We start from the raw sequence: 11,860 nt of genomic DNA, 5'->3' as shown, positions 1-11,860 counted from the left end.
CTAAAAAAGATTTAAGTAAACGTAGAATACTATATTTTTTTTTCAGGAAAATTAGCCCTGAGCTAACATCTGCTGCCAATCCACCCCATTTTTGCTGAGAAAGACTGGCCCTGAGCTAACATCCATGTCCATCTTCCTCTACATTATATGTAGGATGCTTGCCACAGCATGGCTTGACAAGCTGTGCATAGGTCCACACCTGGGATCTGACCTGGCACACCCCAGGCCGCTGAAGCAGAACCTGCAGACTTAACCACTGTGCCACTGGGCCAGCCCCTAGAGAAGTTGCTTTTTGTCCCTTAATCAGGACAGCCCTAATCTTAGGCGAGAAAAAAAGGATCAGCACAATTTCTCAGACTTCAAGCAGCCATCTTAGTGTAGGATTCTGTGGCCTATAATCACCACCATCTTCAACTTTTTATAGACTTTTGGGTTGTCTGGTTTGCACAATGGCAAAGACAATAACTCCTTATCCAAGTTTTCCCCTTTGAGGTAAAAACTTGTTGTTTCACAGATAGCCAGAATATAGATCAAGATTGCCTGTCTCCATGAGTACTAAAGCTACAATACCAGACCTTGAAAAGACAATTCCTCACAAATCTCAGAGTATCAGATATTACTGATAATGATGAAGTCACTCATTTCACTTCTAAGAATACATAATATTGGGCTATTAAAAAGGGTAGTCAATGAAACTTCCATCACCCTTACCAATTTCTTGGTGAAAGCCTCAAGGAGTACCATAGTCACTTACTTAAACCAGCTCAAATTCAATTAAGTGAAACATGGCTTATTTCATGCATCAGTCAAACATCAGGGATGAATGGTGGTAAAGAGTCTGCCTTCCTTTTTGATGTTTGACTGATGACACCTCCACCTCATTTTTTTCCACCTCTGTCCCACATCTGGGCAAGCTGATACAAACAAAAACAAAAACAAAACAAAAAAATTCCCCTCTTTTTGGCAGTGGTGGGAAGTTCAAACCTCAAAAAGCCTAGACCACAAGCACAGTGTTGTGAGCTGAATAGTGGCTGCCAAAGATATCAAGGCATAATTCCTGGAACATATAAATAGTAACTTATAAGGGAAAGGCTTTTGCATACATTAAGAAGTTTTTGATAATTTCAGATATTATTAAAATCTTGAGATGGGAAGATTATCCTGGATTTGCTGGATGGGTTCAAAATGAAATCATACATATCTTCATAAGAGAAAAGTGGAGGGAGATTTAACACAACACAGAAGAGAAGAATGGATGTGATCATGGAGGCAGAGATAGAAATGATGAAGATACAAGCCAAGGAATGCCAGTAGTCGCTAGAAGCTGGAAGAAGTAATGAATAAATCTTCCCCTAGAGCCTTTGGTAGCAATACAGCCCTGTCACCACCTTTACTTTAGCCCAGTAAAACTGATTTCCCACTTATAACTTCAAGACCTACAAGAGAATAAATGTATGTGTTAAGTTAAATTTGCGATAATTTGTTAAGGAACCATGGGAAACTAATGTACATGGGAACCCTTTTCCAGGTCTCCCTTCTAACTACTATGAAAACCCAAAAAACAGTTTCTTTTCTTTGCTCTCTGAGCATTTTTGGGCTTCCTCGGGAGCCACCCTACTTTCCTCAGAATGTAATAAACTTTTCATGCCTTCTTGGTGTATGACAGCATGGGTCTCAACATCTGAAACAAAATTTGTGTAATGGGATTTCCATCCTGACTTTATGGACATATTCCACAGTGGGATGGCTCAGAGGACAATGGGACCAAGACCCCACAGGGTGGGCCTGAGAGACACATAAAATTATTCTCAGCCCTTGAGAACTTGGAATTTGCTTGGTTGCACCTCACAATTGCTACTTCTTCCATTTTAACATGTCTTACCAAGACATCCTCTTTCTCTTGCTGGTTTTGATGAAGCAGGCAGAAATATTGGAAGCTAACGTGGCAAAGAACTGAGGACAGCCTCTATGAGCTGAGGGCCACAGCCTCTAGCCAATAGCCAGAAAGGAAGTGAAGCCCTCATTCCTACAACAGCAAAGAAATTAATTTTGTCAATGAATTGAATGATCATGGTAATGGTTCCTTCCCAAGTCAAGCATTCAGATGATATCTCAGCCCCAGCCAAGGTTTTGACTGTAGACTTGTGTAGGATCCAGCTAAACTATGCTCATATTCCTGTTCCACAGAGGCTGTTAGGTCATAAATAGATATTTTTTTAAATTCCTAAGATTTTGTAATTTGTTATGCAGCAATAGATAATTAATATATCAGCTTGAGAAAGTTCCCTTTTTTCTTCTAATTCATTAAGATATTTCATTTTGCGTGTGTGTTGAATTTGTCACATCATTTTTTCTGCATCTCTTAAGATAATTTTATGGCTTTTCTCATTTAATCTGTCAATATGGTTAAATAAGTTAATTATTTTCAAATGTTCATCAACATTGAATTTCTGAAATAAATTCTTCTTGAACCTGTTATCTGTTTTATGCAGGACTGGATTTGATTTACCAATATTTTGTGAAAGGATTTTTGTATTTATTTCCATAAGTCATATTAGAGTGTAATTTTCTTATTTTTAAAATTTCTTAGCTTTTGATTCTAGGGTTATTTTGGTTTCATACAAAAAGTATGAAATTATGCAATCTATTTCCTAAATATTTTGCAAAATTGGAAACTGTTTCTTGAGAAAATACTTAGAATTCACCAGAAAAACCCTTTAGGCTTGTGAAATTTTTGTAAGAAAGTTTTTTAATAATATTTCTTCTGAATACACATTAATAGTATGACTTTTTAAATTTCATCCTTTAAAAGCTACCATCTTAATGTCTTTTGAAATCCATTATTTCATATGAGAAATAAACTGTCATTTTTATGTGTGTTAATTTGATGTTTGTTTGGCTTGTTTTGTCTATATTATACTTGTTTTTGGCTCACTTTATTTTACTGAACTATTGTATCTCTAAATGTGATTTACTTTTCACTCATTATGCTTTATATTCACTAAGAAACCTACATCTGAGTGTTTAATGAAATGTTTCTGTGTTTTTATATTATTGAAATTTTTTTTATTAAGGATCACAATTTTCCTGCTTTTACATAGATCTTACTATTTTTTTTTCATTTAGCCCTTGATATTTTGCATAAAAGAACATAAGAGACTCAGGTTGATAACATTTGCCCTCAGAATCATGAACTTTCCTCTGATGAGATGCTAGGATGAGGGGCTGAGTCAATCAAATCTGTAGTTTAGCTTGCTCTAGGCTGTGTTACAGCTTTAATTATATTCATTTTCCCTTTGACTCTAAATATTTCTATTATTTATACATAGCAAAATGATGAAGATTTTCCTTCTCCAGTTCTTGGTCTGGTGAAATGGAATTTCCTGTCAGTTCTTTGATGGTTTTGTGTAGATTTAAAATAATTTTCCTCAATGTTTTCTTTGTTTCCAGTAAGTGGGTTGTTCTGAATTTCTCAGCCTGTCATATTCCAAAAGAAGAGACTCCACCTTTACAAGATATCTGTTAGTTCATGTAAATTACATTTCCCCTGGCTTTGACAGTTTTTTCAGGACTAATTCATGGTTAAATTATCATTAGCCTTTGTTAGTTTGATACTTGTTCTTGAACATGAGTTCAATTTCAATTCAATTGTATTTTCACTGATATGTCAGAAAATTAATCCAACCTACTGGAGTATTGATAGCAGGGATGGGAAAGTACAGAGTCAGGGCTTTTGGTTTGATGCTGATTTATTGGAACCTGAGGGTTAGGGTATCATGAGCAGAGAGAAAAGTGATATCAAATTACTAAAGTAACAGAAGAGATTCTTAAAAGAAAATCAACAAATCTGGGAAACTTATATATAGGGTGAGAAACAGAATACTATGCAGCCTAATGAGAGATCTCAACTCCATCAAAGATATCTAGGAACACTGAAAGTTTAGGGAATTCTCTAGGATTTAGAGACTCACTTACTAAATAGGTGGTTACGTTATTGTCGTTGGTACCATTTAGTGTGTGGAAATGTATGACTTCTTCAGATTTCTTGGCAAAAGGAAAACACTTCGAATTCACTCATTCCCAAGCAGACCCAATGTGAAGGAGCATTTGCTGGGAATGTCTGATTTAAGGCTGTTTCATGGTGGACATTCTGGCCATTGGAGTGACAGCAGCATATATTTTTCTGATGACTTTTTATGCCACACCAGTTGCAAGTTACAAGCAAAAAATGCCTAATATAAACCCTCCTGTCCCTTGCCACTTTACACTCATTTCCCTGTTTTCTAATGTTCAATATGCCACTAAATCTATTAAATAATTTGCTCATTCTTCATATTTTATTTTTCAATTCAATTTGAATATTTTCTATGGATTCCAATTCTTTGGGGAATTTCTTCACTAGTCTGTTTCAAATTTTTGAAAATATTTTTTAAAGATATTATAGTTATTTTAAAATCCTTGCTTGCTAGCTCCAACTTCTGGTTCAATGTGCATTTGCTTTTAGCAATTTTTTTCCTGTGTTTATTGGTCATAAGGTCTTGTCTGTTCTCATGTTTAGTAAATTGTTTATTGCCATATAGTGACTATAAAGAAAGATGTTTCAGATGATTTTTCCCATCAAAGAGGGTTCAATCGTTCCTCTGAAGAAGTTAAAACTGATAAACTCTATCCAATTAGAAACTGACCTGGGCTGGATTTTCCTTAGGGTTTTGGCAAGATGCAGTCTACCTCCATTTCACTCCTATTTCTAGGGCATGACAATCCAGGGATTCCAGTTAAGGGCTAGGACTCCCTTTATCTCTTCAGCAAGAAGAGAATGTGAGAATTTCCACTCATGTCTTGGTGGTTTCTGGCTTAAATCTTTCATCTCCCATGCCAAAAAGTATAGAATTTGGCAAATGTCATGAAAAGGAGTTCACTGTGTGTTTGAGGCCACATGAGTCTCCAGAGTCGGTACCCTAATTCTATTCAATCACCAAAAGTTCTGCCAGTTTTCCTGACCCCAGCTAAAGCCACCTTCCTATATTCTTAGATGCTATATGTGCCCAGATTTTAAGAGAAATACGGTTTATGAGTGCCAGTGTCATATGACAAATCTCTCCAGCACTGTACACCTTTTTATTTTCAGAACCCAAATTCATAGCAGGTCTTTGTATCTTAATCATTAAAAAATTGAGGGAAATTCCACTTTGCTTTTCCAAAATTGCTAGTGCTTTTGATCTACTGCATGCTGAAGGTTTGAATTAGAAAACATCTGGACTAGGAAACCTACTGCTTGTTTGAGATTCCTCACATCTCCAGTTTTGACATTCCAGCAGTGTAATTGCCATAAACTCTGAAAAAGCCCGTATTTTCAGTCTCTTGTCCATACTCATAGTTGGTAAACCTTTACAGGAACATCTGCAGGTCTTATCTCACCTCTCAATAGTTGTAAGCTTTGTTGAATTATACTCACTCTCATCCATATTGGTGAGTTTATATATAGGATGTAAAAGATGCTTACCAACATAACCAATTGATAAGACGAAGCTGAGTTTATTGCTTACCTTAGTAAGAGAGAATACTGCCTCACAGACCTTTGGCAGTTTCTGAGGGGAACAGGAAGAAAGGTAATAATTTAGTAAGAATGAGAAGTTTATTTTAAGATGTGTCTTTCAAAGCAAGGGTTTGATTAGAATTGGCTAGAGATCGAACGATAACAGCCCAGGTTGATGGAAACAAGACAAGAATTTTGTGGCAAGCGATTGAAAGAATTTAGGGAGTAAGATGTTTTCCACTGAAGAGTCCAAGGATTGTTCAGGAGATTTCTGTAATGAGCAACCAAAACATTTACCTGAGCGAAAAACTCCTGGAAAAATTGTCACGCTAATAAAAACAGAGGAACAGCAAAGTCTTGTTAATGTAGACATTGAAGTATGGTTTAGTTCTTAGTGTCCAGGTTGAGTATGGGACACAGTTTCTGTTCTCTAGTTTTGTAATTTATCTTTCTTTTTTCCTAGAAGTTCTCAATGAGAGCCAAAACTGCTATGAATTATCATATCCTACCTCAAGTGGAAGTCTTACAGGTTTTTTAACTTTTTAATAAAAATAACAGAAGTATTGAATTATGTATGCACTATATCTCTTTCTTTTCTCGGTAATTCTTACATAGGAGATATCAGATCAGTTTCCTACAAAGTCCTGTATAATTTTCTGTATCAGATAATATAAAATCAGATCTAGAAAAGTCATGTCATCTGTGGTGCCCTTTTTCTAAACTCAGATCTTAAACTAACAGCCTAAATCATACTTGCAATATACCAGCTGATTTGATGTTAAAAATTAAAATTTCAATTGTATTTATAAGGATGAAAAAGCACAGTAAAAAAGCATGCAATTTTCAGCTAGTTATTTTGTCTTGCGTTATTGACTGAACGCCGTTTTCAGACAAATAAAAATATTTATCTCAAGTAATTTTTTATAATATCTATTAGTCTATTTGTTGTTCACAGAATAGATCACTTACAGAACCTCTTGCTCACTGTCCAAATCTCTTCCCAACTCAATGCTCTTTATGAAAAACATATCAAATATATTTGTATCTATAAAAGTTAAACCTATTCATGCTGTGTAAAATTGAATTAGACTGACCATTATTCACATATATGTGTAAGAAAGAAATATATCCATCATTTTTATTGAGATATAATTGACAAATAACATTATATTAATTTCAAGTGTACGACATAATGATAAAATATTTGTACGTATTGTGAAATGATGATCAAAAAATGTCTAGTTAATACCACCATCACCCATAGTTGAGGTGACAGAATAAGCAAAGTACCTAGAGTATTTGTGTACTTACACTGATTTATGCCCATCACTTCATAAATTATTTTTTGTACACATAAATTTTGCATTTGCTTGTTTTGTGCTAAAGAAATGAATTGCAGTAAGGCAGAATGTACAACAGGAATATGTTATTATACATTACAATCTACAGTTGATTTTAATAAGCACATAGAAATTTGTGCTTTTTAGCATTTTGCACTGATTCATATATTATAAAATATCACTCAGAACATGGTCAATGCAGGCAGCATCTCCCAAGGTAGGCACATTTTACAATGTCATGGGCACCTTATTAATAAATATCAGTTATTGCCTATGTGCTCCCTGGAATTGTTAAATACAACACCTCATTGCACGCCAAAGTTAATAATGATGAAGTGTCCAGCTAAGCTAATTAAAATGGAGTATGTTTCAATATGGAAGCCTTTTCTATTGTTCTCCTCTACCTCTATCACTAGTGTAATGTTACCTTGATTTAGAGGTGGGACTTGGATGACATCTCAGTTTTCTTAGAAGTCTAAGGATCTGCATGACTATTTTAGTAAGTTTAACATGAACACACTATAATGTTTCATAGGAGCAACCTAGAGGGTTATCTTTTTTAACGATAGATTTTTTTTAAAAAATGAAATATAATTGACATATAACATTAAGTTTAAGGTGTACAATGTGTTGATTTGATGTATTTATATATTGCAATGTGATTACCACCAGATGTTACCTATCACCTCCACCACATCATATAATTACCTTTTCTTTTGATGTGAGATAATTTAAGATCTAGTCTCTCAACAACTTTGCAGTATATAATACAGTTTTGTTAACTATAATCACCATGTAGTGCATTAGATCTCCAGAACTCAGTCATCTTATAACTGCTCATTTGTGCCCTTCCACTTACATATTTCCAATATCCCCATCCCCTAGTTCCTGGTAAACAGCATTCTACCCTCTACCCTCTGTTTCTTAGAGTTCAGTTTTTTTAGGTTCCATGTAAAAGTGATATCATCCAGTATTTGTCTTTCCCGTCGAACTTATCTCACTTATTTTGCTTAGCATAATGCCCTCAAGGTCATTCCAATGTAAAATCTATTAGGAGCAAATACATTTGAGTCAGACAAACTTCTTGCGTAGGAACTTGCAGAAGTTTACTGATTACTTCTGGATTTCACTTTCAGTATCTGTATAATGAAATTGTAAGAGACAGCTCAAGAAACAGAAAAAAATATTTGAAATACATGATCCATACGGAGATAATTTAATTATTACGTGAAAAAACACAAAGAATTTGGTAAGATCTCTACAACAACATATATTTAAACAAACACCTGTTACCTCACAAGTCCAGCGTTGAATGATGAGGTGCTTAAAAAGCACATTTGTAGAAGGGAGTGTAAAAACATTTTTAATATCAGATTAATGGGAATGAAGGATATATCTCTCTGTTCCAATGAAGGAGTCCATTCAATTCAGGGACCGACATTGTTGATCAAGATTCAAGGAGTTGGAGCATCACATAGTAGCTGTAGGGGAGGGATTTGGGTAGATAGAAAATTCACACATTCAGTAACCCTTGGTTTTCTAAGTACTACCAAGAGTAATAACACACAAAAGCTATTTAGAAATCAGCAAAACTGACTTTTTTAAAAAGAATCATCCCAACACATTTTTTTAAAAGAATCTTCTTTGTACGGATGAACTATATTAGTAAAAAAAGCACTTACCGGTTGTTTGTTTCTGTTCTTTGTTGAATATCCACCATCCTAAAAACAGGAAACTATTTAATAACACATATTTACTGAGTCTTACTCATGCAAATACTTATGCTAAAGATTAGGGGAATGTAGAAAGTCACATATATGAATAGATAAAAAACATAATTCAACAAAGACTGAACTAGGTAAAGTGGATTTTATATAGTCAAAAACTCATTGAAATGATGGTGGTTAACATACAGTTGGGGGAAAGGGTTCAATGACTCCTGAAAAAAAGCAATATGTAGGATCACTATATTTCTAAATGGAAGATGAAGGAGAACATTTCAGAAATGGAAGAAACAGAATGAACAATAAAGAAGAGATGCAAAACATTAGTAGATGATCTATAGGTTTCTCCCTTAATGCAAAAGTAGCATGTTGCTGTGGAACATTTCAAAAACTGAAATGGTGCAAAGTGAAGAAGTAATTCACATTAATTTATATTGACTTCTAAAAACATTCCTAGACCCCCCAAAAAACCTACCAAATCATACTAAATAACACATAAAACCTAAAATAACACTAACTATAGTAAAAGCAGGAATGAAATTCACTTTCCCAACACTTTCATCAGCATCAGTGCATTCTGTTTGAGTTTATTAAAAACACTGATTGAATTCTCTTTAAATATAAGACAGCTTAACAGAACACCACACTTTGTATGTACACCCATCAATCCACTCAAGCAATAGACTTTTCATTTTATCCATTTACTGGATTCCGATTAAAAGAGACCACTCTGCTGCTAAGTTTGGCAGCTTTCAAGAATCATTCCCTTCTCATAAATAGTACAAATGATGGACACAGGCAAATTCAATGCACCCATAACGTCTTTATTTCTTTCATCACAGAGGCTTAATTATGTCCAGTTTATGCTAAGCAGAACACCCTTGCAAGCTCTCTGAGCCTTTTCTGATGGCTTAGGATGCAGCTTGCTAAGAGATGCACAAAATAAGTTGAAATAAAGCACAGATGCTCACAGACACAGTTCAAAGCTATGGTAGCTTGATGCTGAGTGTAGTTTCTGGGGGAAGAAGGTTGGTGGTGCCACTCTTGCTTCTCAAAAGTACCAGGTAAATAGCTCCCCAGAAAATAAACACTTTTTTCATAAAAGAGAAAATGCTTTTCAGATTTCTTTCCGTTAGTGAAAACAGGTAGATCTTTCCCAAGAGTGAAGTAGTGTAATGCAAACTTTCAAAAAGCAGTATTTGATTTCCCTCAGATATCTGGTTTCTCTGGAGGAGGATACAGATTCATGGTAGACTTGAAGCACAGCATTCATAACATTAACTTCTGTTGACTTTTTGACATTACTTAATGTGGTGACACAAGTGAATAAGTAAAAGTTCAGCCTTTATGAAAATTGTCACAACATTCACAGGGGAAAATATGGAATCAGAAATCAAAGTTAATCTCCTTCACACAACACAGAAGAGAGGCTTAGAGATTTAATTCCCAACAGTCACAACAATATGAAACATGAACAGAACAGAACAGAAGCAATTTTTCCTATCAAGTAGGTTTCTAAATGGCTAAATTTAAAGAATATAAGGAAAAAATACTTACTTTTTTGGAAAAATAAGCAATCAATATTGAGGGATTTGTAAATAAATCATTTTATGCCTACTTACTCAGTTAAATAAACTCTGCAATCTAATGGCCGAACAATGATAATTGTTTGTTAGAGCTGTGTGAATTTTACCAAACTCATTAGTCATTTTTATAAGAATAGTAAAGATTTTACTTATTTATATTTTAATCAAGATTCATAAGTAAACAATTACTTTTTTATCACTGTTCAAGTAATATTTTTGTACATGTGAATGTAAGATTTGCTTTTGTCTTTTTCAAATTAAGGTCGAGTTCACACAGCACAAATAACAATATATGTAAATCCAAGTCTAAATGGATCACATATCATAATGCATGTCTAGAGAAAATAAATATCGGGATACCATTCACATTCCAATATTCGTATCTCAATGTACACACACATATACAAGGTGTGCATAAATACAAGAAGTAGAAACCTATATGTCTCAGAAAGATTTATTGTTCCTCTTCCCACTTTCATTTCAATGGAAGAATCAACTTAAAATTAAAACATATGCAAATTGATGCATTATACTCAATTGCTCCCACTTTTAAACACTTCTCTTTTGCTTGTCAAAGGATTTGTCCTTGAGCAATAGGTAATCATACAAATGGTTCTATATGCTGTTGACAAACCAGTGAGGAACAGTGATAGGATAGTTCAGTAAAACATGTTCACCTTTCAGGAAACACTAAAGACACTGTACACCAAAAACAGTATCATACTTATTTCATTTATTAACTTATACAATATCATTGTGATAAAATCAGTTATATTTATTGAATGATGCAATGTTTCATCATTTTTGTCAAACATATGAGAGATTTAGTGTTGTATATCCTAGTATTTTTAACTTTGTTGTTTCTTTCAAATTATTTTGGATCAGAATGAGCTTTCAGTCCATTCAAATCTACTGCCTGACTTTTGGCAACAGAAGCTAAGACAAGTCATATCTCAGGAAGGATATATAGATATAGAATCAAAGTTTATCGACTTCTTATCCTAGACATTTTTATTTTTTTCACAAGACAACAATGCCTCTTTAAAAGTGACACTTGTTGGGCTATATCCTGAGGGTAAAGAAGACAATTTTCAAAAACTAGTCTTATTCTATCTTACAGATAGTACTTTTTGGGTATCCAGAAGAGTCAAATCCTTATCTATTATTTCCTTGATAATTTTGCATCAGTTTATTACAAATCAAGATGAATGTACAGAGGAAATTGCTTCATTGACTGAATTCTTTCCCTTGAGAATTACCCATAACCCCCTAGACCAAAGCTACCATGTTTCTAGTTGTTTGTCTCATTAATCTCCTGGCAAATATTAGAATGATCATTCTAAGTAGAATGGATAAACAGCTTCATACACTGATGTACTTTTTCCTCAGCCCCCTCTCTTTCTGTGACCTCTGTTTTTCCATGGCAATTGAGCCCAAAATTCAAGTGGACCTATTTGCCAGTAACAAATCGATTTCTTTTTATGGCTGTGCTCTGCAATTTTTCGTCTTCTATATCTTTGCAGATTTGAGGGTCTACTGCTGGCAGTAATGGCCTTTGGGACAAGGCTATTAGAAAACACTTGCTCTACACAGTGAACGTGTTTACTATTCCGCTATATTTCTGTGGGACAAATGAGATTAACTCTTTATTCTGTGATGTGCCCCCACTTTTCA

The sequence above is a fragment of the Equus asinus genome, chromosome 17 (genome assembly GCF_041296235.1).
Source record: "Equus asinus isolate D_3611 breed Donkey chromosome 17, EquAss-T2T_v2, whole genome shotgun sequence".
NCBI classification, from domain to species: domain Eukaryota; kingdom Metazoa; phylum Chordata; class Mammalia; order Perissodactyla; family Equidae; genus Equus; species Equus asinus.
Note: the sequence above shows the minus strand (reverse complement) of the source record.